At 41.9% G+C, this 16,035-nt stretch overlaps 2 long non-coding RNA genes across 3 annotated transcripts in view; one reads left to right on the forward strand and one right to left on the reverse strand.

Moving 5' to 3' along the window:
• The window catches only part of LOC125084699 (uncharacterized), a 22,917-nt gene extending 15,920 nt beyond the window's left edge, over window positions 1–6,997 (forward strand). Inside the window, exons 4-5 of one of the 2 annotated variants that reach the window (XR_007122676.1) lie at window positions 6,415–6,417; window positions 6,634–6,837. This is a non-coding gene — a long non-coding RNA (uncharacterized LOC125084699). Of the gene's footprint in view, window positions 1–6,414; window positions 6,418–6,633; window positions 6,838–6,857 lie in introns of those variants that run through there. The other variant, XR_007122677.1, reaches the window with a different exon arrangement.
• LOC125084694 (uncharacterized) lies at window positions 4,722–15,240 on the reverse strand. The gene is made up of 4 exons (XR_007122671.1): window positions 15,229–15,240; window positions 6,882–7,375; window positions 5,592–5,595; window positions 4,722–4,732 (listed from the first exon to the last, which is right to left on the reverse strand). It is a non-coding gene; the product is annotated as an uncharacterized LOC125084694 (long non-coding RNA).
• Window positions 15,241–16,035: the final 795 nt, after the last annotated feature.

Here is a 16,035-nt window from a genome sequence, read left to right on the forward strand (position 1 = left end):
ATATTTAAAAAAAAAAACAAAAACAAAAAAACACAACAACTGTGGCCTGAGAGACTCTTAGCAATGGAGGTTATTTGTACCTTAGAGGTCTGTTGGTGAGGTGCTCAAGGGAACACTACCCTCTGCACTGACGCCATCATGCAGCACCTTGGTTGGTGGCAAACAGTGGGTTCCCAGATTTATGCAAAGTGTGAGCTTCACACAGCTCACACATCGGAGCTGTGGGGCCTCTTAAAAATAATTAAAAGCAGACATCTGGAAAACACTGATTACTGAGGCATTCACAGCCTCAGCAACATTCTCTATGGATAACCAAGGCTTAGTTTTAAAAAAGGGAGTATTTTCCATTTTGTTTTAAAAGAAGCTCATTGTCCATGCATATGAAACACAAATATTTAAATGGGGAGAGCTCATTCTGAATTTTTTCTTTGAAATTTCAGAAGCAGAATGATTTCTCCAGAAAAGAGCATTTGGCAAGATCACAGTAGGCATTGCACAGTAGGTGGGCAAAGTTTTATGCCAGTGTTCATTCTGTAAATGTTTCCAGAGGACCTGGAACCTGTTTTTAAAAAACTGAAGTCGTGGGGTGCCTGGGTGGTTCAGTGGGTTAAGCCTCTGCCTTGGGCTCAGGTCATGATATCAGGGTCCTGGGATCGAGCCCCAAATCGGGCTCTCTGCTCAGCAGGGAGCCTGCTTCCCCCTTGCTCTCTCTCTTCCTGCCTCTCTGCCTACTTGTGACCTCTCTCTCTGTCAAATAAATAAATAAAATTAAAAAAAATTTTTTTAATTAAAAAGAACAACTGAAGCCGTTTTTAGTCATTTGATTTATAAATGTGTCTTAATAAGTAAAAATACAAACAAAACATTTTTAGGTATTCTATTTCATCCAGACATACACGGAGGATCAACAGTTTCTCTAAAAATGTGAGGGGAAAAAAAAAAAAAAGCCAGAACTAACCTGAAGACTTTTTGGGCAGAGGAAATATTTAAACTGAAAATAAAAGTTGAACAAAGTGATCAACTTTGTTAAGTAAGCCCACTGGGAGGAAATATCAAATGAAAGTAGAAAGAATATAGCTTGTTAAGACAGAAGTCACTGAGGTCTTTTCTCTCCCTGTATGAAGAAAAACTCCCATTCAAGGGGATGTACCCCTTTATCTACCTCTCAAATATTCAATTTATCTCTCTTCATCTGGCAAATTCATATTACTCCAGACAATCAAAATATCTAGATTTGGGTGAGTAGCATATCTTCCTCTGTCCTATTTTGAGGTCTGGCTACTTGTAATTCAATCCATCATATTTGGAATTATATCTAGAACCAAGAGAGCCTATCTACTGACTTCTCAACATGCACACATGACCCCAACAACTACATAAAAGCCATTGCAGAAATAAAGAATAGTACATTGAGATAGGCAGAAAAATTGCTAGTCAGATTTTGTATCAAGTTTATATAGCCTTTAATTTTTTAAATATTTATTTATTTATTTAAGAGAGAGAGCTAACATAGGGGGGTGCAGAGGGAGAAGGAGAAGAAGGTCCAACATGGGGTTTGATCTCAGGACCCCAGGATTATGACTTGACCCAAAGGCAGACACTTAACCAACTGAGCCACACATACACCCCAAGTTTAGATTCCCAAAGAATTTCTTTAGATTCCCAAAGAATAAGGACAGTATTGAAAGAGCCATTTTATGGATGCATAGTAACAAACTTGCTGAAAAGAGGAGACGAGAAGGATGGCTTACAACTACCATGGGTACACTTCAAATTTTCAGTGAGATTGTTTATCTGAAATAAATTCACCAATAATGTCCAGCAAAACAGATAAACTTCATAAGACTATGAGTAAAACAGATTACTATTAAAAGTGTCATTATCAATAAAAAGACAAATGGCCCTTCCAACTAAAACTACCATCTTCTATATGTTCTAACTCCCAATCTGTCCCTAAATGGTTTCATAATGAAATTAAAAGTGGTCGTTTGTAAAAGCACTAGATTTGGAGGACACTAAATGAATTACAGAGTTTTCAAAGTGAACATTCTAACATGAGTTCACTAGTAGCTCACCAGAAACCAGATGACTTCAAACTACTGAAAAACCACCAGTAATGCTCACAAAAGACTTAACAATTCCAATGAATCCTTTTACTATACTGTGCACTTAAGATTTCCATTTTAGCCTAACTTTTCAATAAGTTATCATTTTAAAGTTTTATATAAATTCCTTTTTCTTTCACACATGTGACACAGAGATGTATTTCTAGGGTTTTTTTTTTTTCTGTCTATTCCAAATCAACATAAAAAAAAAAAAAAGATATAATGAATCTGGTATTCTACTGCAATTAAACAGTGGTCATTTCCATTTTGCAAGCAAGATGTCCAAGATAAAAAGATAAAGTGCCAACCCTTTAAATGTATGGGAGTCACTGCTGACTTTAGAACTCAGAACCTCTAGATCCTGAATATGGAAGATAATTTGATGTTAATAATTCGATGTTAATTTCTCACATATATAAAACAGTTCTCACTGCTACATGGAGCTCAGGCTCTTTATAACAAATACCCTACAGATCTTCAATTGGTAGGAAACATGCTTTTCCTAATCATCAAGTCTCTTTTAAAATATTATATTTTTAAATACTCATTAAGGGAAACTAATGAGGGAAGATATGAGAGGGATAAAGAAGGTATGTTGTTTTTAAAATTAAAAATTTCAGGACATCAGTCCAGCAGGCATAAAACAACATAAAACAAATAACTAGATAATCAAACAATAAAAGCAAACTAGAAATAATATGAAGGCTTTTTTAGAAACTATTATTGCACATATGCAATAATTACTTCCATCAAGACTTTTATTATACATTTGTTTTTATGGAATCATAATGCACGAGTGCATGCTATTGTTTAAACACATTCACCACATACCCCCTAACAGAATAGCGATGACAATATGTATTAAGGATAATACAGAAAATGTGGCTAAATGCATTCTGTATTATGGTCCCATAATTCAGCATGCAAATGGTTCTAACTAAGCAGACACAGGAGACGGTCGTTAGTGCGCACGCTGTGAATGTATATTATGAATAATGCATAAAACTTGGCTAAGTCCTAAGGAGTCCATTGACATCCTATGGGGTCCAAAGGAGGCTCAGATCCCAAAGCATGGCCCTGGCACATTTCTATCCACCAATCATTATAAAAAACAATACCATGAAAACAAAGGACATTCAACAACATGAATGCACTCTCATTCTAGGTAAAGCTTTTGAAATAAGCACGAAAATTAGAAGAAAACTTTGAAAGGAGAACTAAAAGTCCATCTTACATCATCACCCCACTTACAGTTTTTCAAAATTATCTATTGCAATTTAAATGGGACAAAAGCTGCAGTTGAGGGTTTGATGTTATTTCTTTTCTCTGGTTTTCTTCAGGGAGCTGCTATTACAAGGAAGATCTAAGCAATCCGAAGGAAAGTGACCAAACTCTTAGATCATGGTGGTAGAAAGTTCTCCTGCTTTGAATGAGAAACGATTACAAAATGAATTATACCCAATTAAATAAGGAAATAGATATAATGTGTCTGAAAGCAGTCTTTAGGGTAAAAAAATCCTTAAAATTCCAGTTTTTACACAGCTTTATAAAGAATCTAAAAGAATGCCATGAGCATGTCACTTGCAGGACATTAAAAATCAGTGGGGTTTTTTTTCCCCAAATAGTCATTAAATACTCTTAACAAATGAGTCCTTGAAAAGAGAAACCATGTCTTTTATCCCCAGATGGGTGTACCCCAAGACGAACACCTCTACAGACATGTTCAACGTGTTCACGAGCCAAAAATGCAGAGCTGAGCAAGCTGTGCCTGAGATGCACAAATTAAGTATGTGACAGAAGCTTGTGCACCCAAGCCTCCCCTCGGAGTAGGAGTGGGAAAGCAAGGACAGCTGCTCCTTCGCGGTGCTCCCAGGGCGGTTGGAAATGGGCACTCTGGGAACACATCCCCAGAGAACAGTGAAGAGGCAAAGGCTGGCCACTTGGGGAAGCAGCAGGCCAAGAAAAAGCCTCACTCTCAGAAAACATGCAAGAGCAAAAGGCCAAAGTGGGAGCAGGAGTTAAAGTTCTGGGGATGGAGTTCTGGACAATCTGCCTGGCTCCCTGATGCTTCCCCATCCCTTCTCCAGGTGCAAGAACGGGGCACAGTCAAGGCAAACGGCTGCAGTCGGAAGCTGCCGCAGAACCTAAAGTGTGGCAAAGAAGAGAAATCCCCATCACGGAATTGTAAACCGCAGGTCATTTACCATCCATATTCGGGCTCAAATCAGTTCCCAGAAGTTCTAATGGCAATTTCGCCCAGATGGTGTGAAGGGAGGGCTCGCTGGGAGACCCCATCTGCAAAATAAAATTGCTATATTCTCCCATCCCTAACTACCAAAAGAGCCAGAAATTCTAAGTCTAGTAAACGTTTCTGAAAAACAACCCTTCATACGTTTCTATTTAAAGTACAAATACTCCTGGGTACAGTTAAGTAAAAAAAAAAAAAAGAAAGAAAGAAAGAAAGAAAGAAAGAAAGAAAGAAAGAAATGATAAATTTGTATTTGCTTTCTTTTGTGAAAAGAACTAGGACCATAAAGGAGCCTAGCATGTTTGGGGCAGATACTAGGTGATTTAAAAATGGTTAAAGATGGGACACACTGACAGATTAACTTTGCTTGCTTTTCCGACTGGGACTGACCCTGGGATGACCAGGGATTCTGGGATGAGGAATTAAGACTCTCAACGGACACTTAAAGTTTAAAACTTTCCCAGTGCTGTATTATGTTTGTATTTACACCTGGGTAAGTCGTTGTTGCTAGAGCATGAAGTATGAAAATCATACAGAAATATAAGGTATCTGTTGTAACCACTTCTGTTTTCCTTGTTCTAAAATTTGCCTCGTCGCAAGTGTGAGAGAACAAAGTTCTGTTCCTGATATGACAGTTCCATAAAGCTATTCTGCCTTTGAAAACCATTCTCCACCAGGGTTTGTCCCAGCTACTCTATCAGCCACCGACAATCGCTTCACTCCCCCAGCGTTTCCTCACCCCTCCCAGATGCCACCAAAAGAATCACAGAAAGTCTCTCAGTAGCTTTTTGCTTCTCAGCGGGAAGCTGTACTGTTTGTGAGATCCATTTTCATACAAACCTAAATTAGGCCTCTGGAATATAGGTAATGCATAAAAAGAAGCATTTTGTGTCACCAAATTATTATTATAGGTTATGGTTAACCCTTGGAAGATAGAGGGTTATCTATCTGCAGCTCTGCAGCTCCCCACTGAGGTGACTATTTGTCATGAAATCACAGGCCCTGCCTCAAAAGATGTTTCAGGTGAGCTTGCGATAAGGCAAACTATCTGGTTGACCTATAGGATTCTGATAGCTAGTTTAAGTGCAGAAGCTATGAGAAATGCCAGTTAAACAAAAGGATCAGCACAGCATGGAGAGCCAGCAGTCAGCTAGCACAAGTTTAACAGCTGACAGAGCCTGGAGAAGGAGGGAAACGAAAATGGAGCAGGATATTTTACCATCAAACAGATTTAAGACTCTTCTCTTTGAAAGCTCTCCTTGCAAAGACACGGCAGAGGGGCAAAAGTTCAGAGCTACTACCGTTTTTTTTAAAGGTTACTTGTGATAAAACTATTAACTCATCACGTGGAGTTAAAATAAATTAGAATATTGAACATACTGAGGCTTCTAATGATTTCTTCATACAGTTCAGACGGTAAATAAATTTTGTTTTTGGAATCCCTTGCACAGAAATTTAAAATTCTGGCCCATAATTAAGGTTCAAAGAAATCTAAGAACGGACTCTAAAACTATCCCAGCATCAGCATCCTAGCACCAGTTCGTGAAAACATTTGGCATTTGAGCTTTTCTATTAATACTTGATTCTCTTATTTTTCTTTCTTCATCACTACATTAAAATAAGCAGGATTCACAGTATTAATAATTATAAACATAACTGAGTTCAAGAATCCAATCAAAGACTGCTTTCTATTAATTAATTAATTAATTGTTGGCCACAGTCCTCCTTCAAACCAGGAACTTAACCATTCACTGAGAGAGAGAAGGATCTTGTAGAGCCTTGATCTGGGTATTCATATCTTTTATTAGTCCTGTGACATTTTTGTGATAGTCTGGGATGTACACACAAAATTCTGTTTTGATAATTGCGCGTGTGTCACCCTGCGCTGCTGTCAGGACATCTGAGGCCATCCTATTTTGTAGGACTGCCTTATGCTATTAAGTGAATCATTGAGTGCCTTTGTAGTATATTTATTAAGGGCTTCTACATGCCACATGACATCTTCTAGTCCAGCAGGTGGAACAAAAATGGATGCTAAGTGATCATACCATTTAAAAACAGATCGTGTCCATCTTTGTTTGAAATTGGGGAGATTAGCTGGAGTGGTGATCGTTTTAGTAAGGCGCCCATGAATCTAGGCAAATCCTAGAGTACAGCGACCTATCCACCCTGGAGGAAGCCAGGGCCACAGGTTGGTTCCACATATCCAGTGGATTCCATTTGGAGCTGACCATCTAATGCCAGGTCGCCTTACCCAATCCATAGCAAACCGGTCAGTAGCCTGGAGTACTATTATTTGGAAACACATTTCTAATGATAGCCATCCTAGATGTCGTGTGTTATTTGCCCAAGTATCATATGTAAGATTTCTTTGTTCCCAGCATCAAACTGCCTTTTGACTGAGCTGTCCAATAGTGGGTGTGAGCCACAAATATGTATCCCAGATTTGATATACACCATCCTCAGTATAGCGATAAGGAGGGTTTTGTAACTTCGGCCCATAGCTGACTGGGGAGTTATGGCTTGACAGCAATCCCCTTTCCTTCCAAATAGCTCCATGTGCCCATGTAGTACCAGGAAGGCATATTTGGAGTCAGTATAAATGTTTATTTTTAGGCTTTGGCAATTGCAAAGTGCAAGTGAGCACTACAGCATACCTAGCTTTTCTTATTCTTTTTACGAAAAGTATTGTTATCAGTAAGCCGACTGTCATTTGTATTTTTAACAGGGGCATCTTAAATCTGGCCAAATAGAGTAAGCAAGATCAATAACCTCTGAACATTTTTGCTCTACAGAGAAAGAAGTACAGTGGTCAGGTTCAGGCATAAGGGTAACTAGGTTTAAAGTTTGACAAGTTTTAAGTATTATTTCTGGCATATCTGTAAGTATAGCCCAGTATTTAATAAGTCGGCCTCCATCATCCACTGGTGGCTTTTGGTTTCTAAGACAAATCCGGACCTGATGTGAAGTCATTAGAGTCAGGGACTGTCCCATAGTGAGCTTTGAGGCTCTTTTATGAGGACTTGTACCTCAACAGAGGTGGCTTCTAGGATAAATATGACTAAGGGATGAAACCATTAAGTAGCCCTTTGAGTGGTCCAGCCTTAACAATATCCTGAATACAGAGGATCACTGGCAAGTGGAAGAAAACTTGTCAAGAGATAAGGGGAGTCCCCCATGCATCATCCAATCCAATCATAAAGAAAGTGGGGTCATCCATTATCTCCACAAGTCCATAGTTAATCCTATGGAGTGCGGTATGCTGGCTTTTAGGCAATTTCATTATTCCAGTCACACACAAGGTGATAGTTAAGTTATACAATTGTAGGGAAATCAATCCCATTTTTCCAGTTGTTTAATCACATGCCATGGGGTCTGCTAATATCCCCACGAAATAAAAAAGCGAGAAGATCGTCTAAATGAGCTATTGTGCAACTTTTCTGAAGTTTACCTCAAATTGTTTAGCTTAGGTAAACAAACATTTAAAGGCAATCAAATCTAGAATTTAACATCCATAAAGGTGTGTTAGTAAAACTAATTTTTCTCTCTAAAATAACCCTCATTTCTAGAGATAGCCAAATCAGGACTAATTCACTTGAGAAAGAAGTCCAGTTTTAACAAACTTGGCCTATTATTTACATAAGCTCAGTAAGAACAGTGAGTGTGATCATACAGATCTTTTAGAATTTGCTTTGCTGGAACTTCTTATAAGGAATCTCTAGGTTGAACTTTTAGTAGCCTCTCCAGGCCAGAAGCCAAGCCACATACTTACCATCGGGCATGCCTGCAATACCTGTCCATTTGGGGGTATTCTCCTTGTTGAGACTCTGCACCTACCAAGGAGTGACATTCTTTACTCACCTGCCGAGGCTGCTGGGAACTCTGTAAGCAGGGTATCAGGCCAACAGTTCCAAGGGGCTTTATGGCTCCAGGTTTCATCAAGTCAACCTTAGTTCCTTTAAACTGTCTGGTCATATCTGAGTCTTTTCAACTAGGACATTCCAGTCAAAGCCTTGGTAAAATAACCAGTTTCCAAGCTGTCCTGTTACAAGGAGAACAGATTCTTATTGAACTTATGCAAATGACTATTGTCATGGAAGAAAGAATACTTACTGAGACCTTTTGGTTTCAGAGGGTTCAGATAGAGAGAAAAGTTGAATGCTTTGATTTGTTTACAAATCAATACTTTTACATCTCTGTAAGTTACAGATAACTTGAGAAAAAGTATCCCTAGTCTGGAAGAGCAAACATTAGAGAACGAGCAATGTTTAAAATAAGACAAAATTATAGTGTTTTAGTTCATTTAGTCCCATGTTACTAAATCTGGTGAATGCAACCTTTATTTAGTTCTGGAAATTCTTACCCATTTCAGTTTTAGGATTTTCAAGTATATCAAATATCTGTATTTGTCCTGAAAGTCCTTTATATGAATCTCCTTGAAGACAAAACTCATTTTGCAAGAGAATTAAAACAATTATAAATGACAAATGACTAAGTTTACTCTTTCAAGTCTCTCTCAGATTGATTCAAAATTGCCCGTTCAAAAAGGCTACAAAAAGGGATTTTTTAAAAACCCACCAGCAAACAAAAAACTCTATTAATTCTTCATGTACAAGATTGTTAGAAGACCACTGGAAAGAAAAAAAAAATTTTCAAGCAAGTATGCTACTATATAATTAACACAAATAACTAAATATGCACGTCCCTTCCCACCCCCACAATTAAATGTTTTTAAACAACTCATGTGATGAAAGATCTACCTTTTAGGCAAACAAAAGCAATCCCTACTAGTCTGAGGATTTAAAGCTGTATTGCATCAGTTTTAAGTGATACTTATGATTTTTATCTAACACAGTTCTGAGGAATAAACAGTTGATGACATAATTTGCAGGAGAACTTTCCACAATGCCTAAGAGAACTTTCAGTGTAAGTACTTTTGATTTTAAGTCATTGTGACGGAATTTATCTAGGCTTCAGCCTGGAAGCTATATTTAAATCGGGAAGAAGCACCCCCGGAAACTTTGTCTCACGTATCTACACTTGAAACGAGATTCTTTCCCTATCAGAGCTAACAACAGTTCACATACAGCTGAATTCCTTCAAAATTAGATCACAATTTTGCAGTTCTGTAAAGACTCTAAGAAATCATCCTCCTTTTCGTTCTGTAAAAAAAGTCAAACTTAAAAAATATTTCTGTATACTTTAAAACCATTTGGCCCTTAACCTAATCACTCTTGGCAATCGAGCCTCACTCCTGTAATCCTGATAAAAAACTCTGCTGTGTTTTCTTCTGAATGAAACGTTCACTGCCTACAAATCTCCCACGAGCCTACTTCATTGGCCTGTTTTGTTTGCGTGGGCTTTTTTTTTCTTTTCTTTTCTTTTTTTTTTTAAGGATACTAGAGGCGATTATTTATGAGCAGCAAGGAAACAATCACTCTGTTTAGTCCCTTTGCAGATTCCCACACTTATTACCCCAAATCCCACAGATCTCCCTTGGTCTTGCCCTGGACTGAAGAAATGTGCTGAGCCTCAAGGCAGTCTCTGGGGAAATCGGCTCATGCCTTTCTTGATAAACTACTTTGGATATCTGGATATTGTGAGGCTCTCAAGTGGGATAGAACGAATCCCCTAAACTTTTTTGAAGAAGTACAGTTGACTGCCACCCAGAGTGCCTGGGTTGGCTGACACTGAGACTATGGTTCTGCATACTCATAGAATTCCTCATTTTGACCTGCTTTAGTTGAGAAGGGAAGACATCAAAATGAATTCGCATGCACCGCACTCTGATTTTAGTCACGGGGGCCAGCGTCTTCAGACAGTCACCAGGGTCAATCTATATATTAATATATTTGCTTTGCAAGGTGTACAGAAAATGACTTAAAATATATCAAAGTCCTCCCTGTGCACCCGATGCCAGCAGATCAATACTCAAGAAACTGCTACTATGAAACACAAACATTTCCAGATCCAGCCTGATTTCAAGTCGTATAACCTCTTTTTCCTGGCTGATGACCGTAGCCCAAAGTGCAAGCGAGATTTCCCGAACCCGCGCTTAGAGTGACACAACACGTTAGCGGTTTCGCTTCGTACACTGAGGGGGGTGGGGGGGTAGTTGCGAGGAAAATTAAAGCTTCCGGTCTCTGGATTCCTAGAATTCTTTTTTGTTTTTTTTAAAGATTTTATTTATTTATTTATTTGACAGAGAGAAATCACAAGTAGGCAGAGAGAGAGGAGGAAGCAGGCTCCCCGCTGAACAGAAAGCCCGATTCGGGACTCGATCCCAGGACCCTGAGATCATGACCTGAGCTGAAGGCAGCGGCTTAACCCACTGAGCCACCCAGGCGCCCGATTCCTAGAATTCTGAAGGCTGAGACTTGTCTCCGAAAATTCCGGGCGGGAGAGAGGAGGACGAGTAGGGAGAGAGATTGCAGAAAGCGAAACAAAAAGACGAAAAGGGGGGATATTAAGATCGCGGGGTGGGCTGGGGGCCACGGTTATATTGTAGGAAGGGTGAAGAGCTCTGTCCAACTTTGAGGGTCTGCGGCTGGAGCGGGAGCCGAGATGCACAGGCTCGCCCCGGCTTTCCCCTGCACTCCTGCCCTCATCTCGCATCACCACCTCCGCCGCCACCACTTCCAAAACAATACCTGCAGCGGCACGCGCGCTCCCCAACACATCTCCAAAGTTATCCCATTTCCTGAACGGGGGCCAAGCCCACGCTCCGGGGTCCCCCCGGCCGGCCGGCCACCCCCCGAGGATGACAGGGCCACCTCGAGTCTCAAGCCGCCTCCCGCCTCCCCTTCATCCCCAGCCCAGTCCCCCTCCCTCGTTACTTGAGGAAACTCCGGTGGCGCCCCCCCCCCCCTCAGCCGGCTCTCCAGCCGGAGCCCGGAGCGAGTGCTGAGTGGCGGCGCGGCGAGCAGCTGAGGGGAGCTCTGCGCCTTGGAGGTCTGCCCACAGCAACATCGGGACCAACAACAAAGTTAAAACGCTGAGATTCACGCACCTTACCGGGTCTCCTGAAAGTCTCCTCTGGCGTGGGATGCAAAGTGGCACAGTGGCGGGCTGGGGGCCCCCGGGAGGAGACTGGAGATGGGTTTTGGTGGCTCGCCTTTTTCACTGTGTGTGTGTGTGTGTGTGTGTGTGTGTGTGTGTGTGTGTGTGTGTGTGTGTCTGTGTGCGCGCGCGCGCGCGCTTGTCCCTCTCCCCCCGGCTCTCGCTCGCTCGCTCTCGCTCCCCGTGTGGCTTTCAAGGACGAGGTGAAATCCCTTTGCTGGTCTGGAGGCGGCTTCAGAGACAAACAACACAATGCGAGTGCAAATACCGAAAGGCAAAAAGACAGTAGGAACAATGGGGGAGGCGAGGGCAGCGCACCAGCCGGCGGTCACCGCGGCCCGGCGCCCGCCCCGGGGGGTGCGGCGGAGGCGGCGCCGGGGGCTCTGACTCCCTCCAGGTCGCACCCGAGCTCCCATAAACCCACCCTGACCTCCTTCCTGCAGCTCACCGCCTGGCCGCCCTCTCTGTCCATCCGAAGCAAAGGAGCCCCAGAGTTGGCTTCCCCGTCTGCTGCAGAGTAACTAGATTGTAAATAACGCGGTGATTAACCACACGGTGCAGGAATGTTTAAAAAAAAAAAAAAAAATCTGCCCTCCACTTAAAGGAGCGATAAAATGGAATGGCAGGAGTGGAAGGAGGCAAGGAGAGTGGGCTATCCCCGGATCTCGGCGGAGCTCGCATCTATAAATCCGCATTCCTGTTTAGTCAGGTCCCCTGTGTCAACTTCTTCCCTGCGCTGGAACCTCACCCGCTGCCCTGGAACCATTACCTGGGCCCCTGCTTGCCCCTCGCCCCCGTTAGCACACAGTAAAGCTCGCACGGGGGGTGCGTGTGGGGGTCTGCGGGCGCCCGCGGAACCTTCTGGGAGGCGAGCCGCCGTCTGCCCGGCGCGAAGGCTGGAGCCGTGAGAGGTTCGGTGTTTAAAGCGACCAGTACCTCCCCGAGCCCGGCTGTGCGCCTGCGGGTCCCGCCGCCGGCACTTTGAGCCCACCTACTCCTTGGGGTGCGCGGGGAGAAAAGTTTTGAGGCGCTCTCACCCCTGCCTCCGGGTGGTTGAACTGGTTTTGTTTTGTGGGGGTGAACCCAAGTGACCCGATGCCCAAGAACCAAAGAATGATGTTTGGGGGGGAAAGGCTGGGCGCTGGGCTTTGGAGACAGCGCGTGAAGGCTAGAGAGGGAGAGACCCTCAGAGTGACATCATCACGGGAAGAAACTCCGTAGGTAATGCTGGGGCCGAAGCTGTGGGGCTGATTTAAGTGTGTGCTCTGACAGCTCCCAGGCTGCTCCGGCGCTTATCTCTTCCAATCTTACTTTCATTGACTTAGAACAACTGCGGGGTTGCCAGGGGTAAAAAAAAAGGGGGGGGGGAGAAGAACCCTATGAAATCTCACACTAGGGTGGACGGGTGGCGGGGGGACTCTGGGGTCCCGAATGACCTTCCTAGAACTGGCGTCCAAGAAGGGAGATGTCACGAGGGAAACAGCGGGTAAGAGATTAAGACGCAATACAAGCAACACGTTTCTTTTTCTCGCTCTTCCCTTCCTCTTCTCCAGCCGATTTGCATGTTCTCTTTCCTCATCTCGCTGCTTTTCTATTGACTAAGCCGCGTCCCTGGGCACCCGCCAGCATTTCCCAGAGTGCAACACCGCCACCAGCAGATCAATGACCACAGTCTGTTTGTTCTTCACGCGCCTGGAAGAGCAGGGCACTGAAGCAGCATGGGAGGGAGGCTTACGACTTGCCTGTCTGTGCGGTCTCTCTCGGACTTTTTCTGGCTGGTTTCTCAATGGCAGCTAGTAAGCAAATACAGTATCTTAATGCACGCAACACATACCAATCACAATATATTCACCTAGAAAAGTGATATATCCTTTCTCCCTGTTTCCACCCTTCCTAGATTTGTTTCTGGAGGTGGATTGCTAATACCTGAGATTTTGCACTTGTCTGGAGTGGAAACTTTCTGGGGTGTTTGATGATTGATTATTTGGTACCTGCTTTCTAAAAATGGCAAAACACCTTTCCTTGGAACAAAAGTGAGAAATGCAAATCTTAATAACTCAAGACAAAATTTTCAAAGTGTAAGCCTAGTTATTATCCATTCCCACAAGGAAAAGCTTCCTCTTCCACAAATTTTTGATAGCATAGAGCCCAGTAATTAAGAGAACGATCAAATAAACTCGGGGCTTTCATGGGGACTCTAAATTATCATCTGCCTCACATTTATAAGCAGTGTAATCATTGGCTATTTGGATATAGCTCTGGATATGGCATTCTAAATGTGTATCCTTAAACAATTTTACTATGTTTTCTTAAGTATTTGATGAGAGAGACCAGGGATAATGATAACATTCAAACTGCTGGATCAATGTGGCTTCACCAACTGTGTGAAAAAATTCTCTGCACGTGTGCATGAAACACCTTTCCTATATGCCACCTTTCCTCACATTTCTTATATCACGCCAGCTTCATGTCAGACCCAGTAACAGGAATTCATAAGAATTTATCAATAATGGCACTACCCCTTGAACTATTAAGTATTCTTTTTATTCTAAGGTATTCTTGGCATACGTTAAATGGTTTACTTTCACAGTACATATGTAGTTGCTTTTCACAATTAGCCATTACTAGGTCAGACCCAGATCCTAATAGAAGGTGCAAGAGGTGAATCAGGCCCAACTACAAAAAAGCAATGGCCCCTTACTACCAATTATATGAACATATGTAACATTTGAAAATAAATTGCCATTTACAGTGAATTGCCTGAGGTTTCAATCCATTTCTCTCAGACTCAGTGAAAATAAAGGGACGGAGTGAGTCTTCTTCCCCTGGGTCTCCGGCCATTGGGGGACAAACGTGCCTGCATGGCCTAACCCCACCAAGCAGAGTGCTGCCAGCGCTCCGGGTTTCCGATTCTACAGCTTTTTCAGTGCAGCTGCTTCTGGGGCTTCCTACTGGCACGAGAGGTGAGGCTGGGCAGAGCCAGAGAAGGGGCAAAGTTGCAAGCTGCCTGGTAAGATACTCGTGAAACCTGAGTTACACCAACCTCTTCCCTTTTGCTCCACCAGGCAGCAGAACTTCCCTTATGGTTATTGAAACCACATGCCCTTAAGACTACCTCCTGATCATCATAGAGCAACAGCATAGCTGATCAAACACTCGCAGTGCGATGTTTGTTTGTGTTGGGCTTTAAAAAAATAGCCACGTTTGAAGTGGGACTGACACATTAAAGATCAGTGTTTCCATTTATCAAGCATTTACTATGTGCCGGACTCTTGGCCAAGGACTTCTTTTATGAGCTTCTACTTCTCACCCCAAACGTGCAAGAAATGTTGCATCCCTGTTTTGCAGATGAAAAAACTAAAGCTCAGAGAGGTTAAATGACTTGCCGGAAATCATATGGCTTCTAAGCCGTTGTGTCATCCCAAGTGCTCCTGCTTTAAACCTGTGCTCTTCCACTTCACCTTGATGCCACTCACACGTGGATGAGAGCCAGTTTTCAGCGAGAAATATTAATTCATTAAGTGGGTACATTTAAAATGCCAAATTTACACTATGTATAGTCCAGACATAAGCTATGTTGGTATTCTCATATTGGTCATTAGATACCTGAAATTTTCAAGAAAATCAAAATGTGCCATATATGGAATATAAACATATACTACATGTTACAAATAAAATGCATTTAGCAAGGTATATAAAAACATAAAGTCATCTTATTATGTAGACTAGGCAATTCTATATTATATATGCATAAGTATATATTCATATGATTTATATTTAATAATGACTCAAGCTTTTGAATCTCTGTAACTTTACAGGCATGTTCTAAAGTGCTTTTCGTGCATGAACTCACAACCACCTCATAAGGTACATAATTTTATTATATTATTTTACAAATAAGGAAACTGAGTCACAGAGACGTTATATAACTTGTCGAAGCTTATACACTTAGCAGGCGAAGGAGCCTGGACTCAAACCAAAGTGTACACACACAATATATATGTGTATTCAAGTACGGATATATATTATCTATGGCTCTCAAAATATGGGGAAATTTTTAAGGCAAATCAACTGAGATTTGTATCAGTCTATATTCCCATAATCTAGAAATATCCTTGATGGGAGAGGGCTTTATTTTTGTCCAATGTATTCAAGATCTTTAAAAATGTTTGAGGCAATCTTAATCCCTCTAACATCTTTAGAGATATTGAGGGGATGCTAATACATATTAGGAAGATACAATATTTCACCCTAGCTGATTTGCACAAAGCTCATCTTGGATTTATTTGGTCATTTATGTTAAAAATAGCAAAGACAGGGTACTTGGGAATCCTAAAGAAGATGAGAGGGATACTAATAAACATGAAAATCTGTGGCCTGAGAAGTGGAGGGAAAGGTGGGTGATGCAAGAGACCCAAAACGTAACATCATTTTAATGGTTATTATCAATTTTTAAAAACTAATGTAATTTATCAATCCTCACTCCATTAATAAGAGTGTATTATAAAATGGTAATTTAAGTTTAGTGACTGTAGACTGAAACACTGCAACTACTCAAAGGAACTTGAAGTATTGGATAAGAATCCCAGATAGGGACACCTGGGTGGCTCAGTGGGTTAAAGC

The sequence above is a fragment of the Lutra lutra genome, chromosome 14 (assembly GCF_902655055.1).
Source record: "Lutra lutra chromosome 14, mLutLut1.2, whole genome shotgun sequence".
Taxonomy (NCBI): Eukaryota; Metazoa; Chordata; class Mammalia; order Carnivora; family Mustelidae; genus Lutra; species Lutra lutra.